Raw genomic sequence first — 5,106 nt, 5'->3', positions numbered from 1 at the left:
GTATTTATTTATTCTCTTGGGAAAGAAGGGAAAAAACTCTCTGCTGCATTCCCACTGTCTAGGATATTAGCTGTTACATTTCCTACTGGTTGACCTTATGAAAGAGGACACAGTTTTTGACCAACTCAGCATTTCCTTCCCAGGTCTCACTTTGTTACTGTATAACTCACACTGAATGTTGGATTCTCCTTTGAAAGGGTTGTAACATGACCCTCACAAAGAGACAAGAAATTCCAAGCTATTTCCTTCCAGGGTCCAGTTGGCAGATATCCCCCTGCATTGTATTACAATCCTTCCTTGTAGTTTTCTGGAAGATGCCTCATCTGGGTTTGGTTTGGAAAGAATCAAGTCTGCCTTGTTTTTTTTTTTAAACCAAACAAGTAGAAATAATCTGACATATCATTTTTCATGTAGTCTGTTGCTACTTTACAGGGACTAACCCAATATAAAAATTAGCCATTTTGTGTTGCTAAATAATAAACACATGCTTTGGAAAGGTTATGGAATGACCAAGAGATCATAGAAGAGGAGTAAACCTTTTTCTCTATTGAAGGAGTGAGGCCAATGTTTGTATTCTCTGACTTTAGGTCTCTCATCCTCCACCTCATTCCATATTTGTGTCTGTGGACCACATACACGGTCAAGCTGAACTCGGAAAAACAAGGAGCTGAGGCACAAAGAGACACACATCTCAACAAATACTCTGCTATAACTCTGTGTACTTAAGGTTCTGGCATCGGGACTGTAAAGTTAAGATAGTTTCAAACACATTGATAAGGTCCTAATGTTGAGTTAGTAAAGCTCAGAAAGAAGAGACGGGTTTGAAAAACCAGAGGATCCTGGATTAACACACAACGCAGAAATATCCATTCAGTGGTTAGTATTCACAGTATGAACTCTATGTATCTTATGTATTTGTGAATGGAAATGTTGCAAATTCCCAGCAAGTAGCCAGACTTTATTCAACACTTAAGAGGTAGCCGGCCTCCATAATCAATACAGCTTTCTAGAAATCATAAATATTTTCAAGCAGGGGGAGAGATGTACCCCCTTGTTTGAAATTTTTTATTCACTTATATGAATGTCAAAGGCTTAGGAGTTTCTTCCAGTTTATAAATAAAGATTGGAGACATATATTATGGACATTTCATAAAGTGTGTGCCCTTAGACCCCAAATTCTGAAGGCTCTGGGTTTATATAAATGTCTGATCATGCTTAGTATCAGGAAAAGCCAACAGGGTTAAAAGGTAGTTTGTTTATATACTTTTATTTAGGTTTAGAAATGTAGTTTAGAAAGTCTGTAGTTTAGCAGAAGTTTTCAAAAAAAAACTGGAGAAAATATCTAATTGTCCATCATCTGTACTGTAGGAGTACTCCTGGCAGAGCTGACTTTGTCAACCATACCTACAGCATTAGCTTTGGCTACGATGGCTGTGGGGCTTTTGCATCATTCTACATTTCTGTATCCATGGGGTCTTCTGTGGATTTTCTTTGGTGCTGCCATAGCCTTTCTTCCTATCTTTTCCAGGAGAAACCTGAAAAAGATTCATAGCTTGGACTGTGTAAATATAAAGCTCACTTTGGGAATACCCTGGACGTAAGCCCAGAGTATATTTATCAGCCATTATGAAACATTTAGACACTGTTTTTTTTCTTTTTACAATAGTTCACAAATAGTAAAAATTAAAAAAAAAAAAGAGTACTTGTTGGCTTTCCAGTCCTATCTTGACCCTTAGAAGTATGCATAACACAATCATAGTGTAACTACCTCCCTAGGATGGCAACTCCTTCACAAAAGAAGAGTTTGATAATGTCAGTACTCCCAGAGTCATTTGAAATACATACATTTTATAGATGCTAGATAACTAGGTGTGTTATATTTCTCCAGAGAGACATTGGTGATGTTGACAATTTTTGTTTTGGACAGTGATGAGGGAAGCACTATAGATAAAATTCTTTTCTACTCTTTCTGTGAAAAACTGGAGTCTTTGTCTTTGCCTGGAAATGAGATATGGAAGTTCTGAAAGTGCTTGATAGAAAAAAAAAGACATCACTTTGGGGGCCTTGGCTGACAAAGAGCAGCATTTCTTTCTTCTTTCTTGGAGTTCTCACTTGGGGAGTCCTGGTTCACTGTATGGGATGGTTGCTTGTGCTTTGTAAGAGACTATTGCCCTGTTTCTCATGAGCTATGGTTCCTCCATGGAACACCTGAAAGCCCTAGTCTGCAGGGCTGAAGACGGTAAGATGTAAGTGTGTCAACTAATCACTGCACACTGGGGCAATTGGATTTCTTACACATTGCTTCTATGTAACAAGCCCAAGTTTGTGAATATTAGGTTCTCTTGTCCATGGAGTCAAAGACACTGGGAAACCTTGAGAGCAAATAGACATGGGAAAACTCTGAGAGCAAATGTAGACAGACCCTACTCTCAATGGAGGCAGCAGGAAATATATAATTTTTATACGTTTTTGGTTCTTTACCTTTGGACCAACAGTATCAGCATTATTTAGGAGTGTGATTTGAATATACTCTTCAGGTTGCAAGACAGATATATTGGATCTAAGACATAGGGATGGGCCAAGAAGTTTCTTCTCTCAAGTCTTCACTTGAACAAGAATGTTTAAGAACTGCTGATTTTATTCAACACTAGATGTAATTGTATATTTCCAAATTTACAAATTTACAAAGACTATCATTGATGTAAAATATTGTACAATATTTTCTTGAGGCCTTTAACAAGAGTGGTGAAGGATTTTAGAAAATCATACTGCTTAAGGTGACATAGAACATCCTTTATTCATTCATTTTTCTTAATATATATTTTATAGCTTAATAAGTTTAAGCAACCGGAATTGCATTTTCATTTGTAATAGCAACTGAGCAGTCACATATTTAAATATGTGTTGTTTTGTTTTTAAAGTATTTTTAGTGTATTAAGTTGATGGTTTTTGGAAATGGGTGATGATGAACTATGCTATTTAGCAATTTTATTTTAGGATAGTATTCTATAATTATGCTTAAAGGCTGGTGGATGGTTAGGTCAACAATAGTAAGATACATTGTTGTAGACGACTCATTAAAAATCCCAAATTAGTTTAGGAAATCATGGAGGTAGCCAAGATTACTACATTGTCCACAGAAAATGCCTACGTTCCAGATATTTGCAGATGTTTCCAATGAAGGAGCTAGAGAAAGAACTGGAGGAGCTGAAAGGGTTTACAACCCCATAGGAAAAACAACAGTATCAAACAACCAGATCCCCCCAGAGCTCCCAAGGACTAAACAACCAACCAAAGAGTACACATGGAGAGATCTATGGCTGCAGCCACATATGTAGCAGAGGATGGTCTTGTTGGACATCAATGGGAGGAGAAGCCCTTGGTCCTGTGGAAGCTCAATGCCCCAGGGTAGGGGAATGTCACGGTGGGGACACAAGAGTGAGTGAGTGGATAAGTGGGTGGGTGGGTGGCAGAGCACACTCATAGACACAGGAGGAGGAGGATGGGATGGGGAATTCCAGGGGACAAACCTGGAAAGTAGATAACATTTGAAATGTAAATAAAGAAAATATCCAAAGGGGGGGGGAAAGATGTTTCTTCTAGGATGATCACTGGACAAGCACTTGACCCCTAGTGAGGATTCTTACAAGCTGAGCAACTGCTCCTAACTTAAAAAAAATTATTCTGTCTGCTTCCCACTTAAAACAAAAGGATCTCTTTTTAATTCTCTGAGATTTTTCTTTTTCTCTTTTTGTACTTTTTCAGAAGGAAATTTTTTTCATTGTCATCATAGATACATAGGCAATACAGTTTTATTAAGTGTATTTTTAAAAAAGCAGTAGAGTCTTACGTTTTAAAATGATAGTCTCTGATTCAGTTGCTGCTTTGTCTCCCTTTCCCTGAACGGTGTTGCTTTGTCTGGCTTTAGTAGAACAAAGTCTATGTAGTCCCATTGCAACTAGATATGCCAAGGAAGGCTGGTTGATATTCATGGAGGGCTTCCCTTCTCTGACTAGAAAGGGAAGGGCAGATGTAAGGAGGAGAGGGGAGAGGGAGGGACTGGGAGGAAAGGAGGATAGGGAAGCTGTCACTGGGATGTAAATTAATTATCAAAGTATTTAATGAATGCTGCAATGTAGGCAATATCCTGCAATTTACTCTTTCTAACATATTATTACCTTGTCTACTTATTTATTTGAAATTCTGATTAATATTCTATGTTATCAATATGCCACGATTTATTGAAATTTTTCTCTATGATAGAAAGAATATTTTTAATTACTGTCCATTCTTGAACATACACACTTATTTACACATACATATTAAGGTATGTGCATGATCCATTTCTAACTACACTGCATCACATTTTCTTTTTTTGAAGACACACTGTTGTTCCTTAATCTTTATTACTATCTCTGTTAGCCCACTATCTCCTTATTTCGATTTCTCATTTCCTTTTCTAGATTTTTATTTATAATTTACTCATTTAAAAATTTGCATTTAAAATTCATTAAAGCACATGATGTTCTTTGTAACTACCACATTAGCTGCATCACATACAGCAAGCAGCATTTCTACACTCTGCAGTTCAAAGACTTCACAATTCTTTGGCAGTTCTCTCTTCAATGCATTCTTTTTGTGTCTTGGTCTAGGCTGTGTAGAAAAACCTAACAAATAGAACACATATAAAAAGATACCAGTGTAGAAACTTGTCATACAGTTAAGTCATACAAGTTAACAACAAATGTGTCTATCAGTTTAAAATAAACACCTAAAAATGAAAGGAAAATAAGTACCATGTCTTTGTGTCTGGAAATTTGAAGACACAATAGAACAATTTTGTTGTATTTTCTGTGGCCAAAGATCTAGGAACCTGGGTGGTCTAGGATACAGAAGACAGGGCACTAATTTTCATCCTGGACTTTAAAGTCCTAGAACCTGAAGTTCTAATATTGTTAATGTCTATTTAAAGATTTGTTAAAGATTATATACCCCATTTCTTATATTTATATGTAAATAATATAATAATATGTAATTCATATATGGGAAGAAATATGCTCAGGGAAAGAAAAGACATATCCAGTCATGTATTTTTGTTTCTCCGTG

Source organism: Apodemus sylvaticus, chromosome 16 (genome assembly GCF_947179515.1).
Source record: "Apodemus sylvaticus chromosome 16, mApoSyl1.1, whole genome shotgun sequence".
NCBI classification, from domain to species: domain Eukaryota; kingdom Metazoa; phylum Chordata; class Mammalia; order Rodentia; family Muridae; genus Apodemus; species Apodemus sylvaticus.
Note: the sequence above shows the minus strand (reverse complement) of the source record.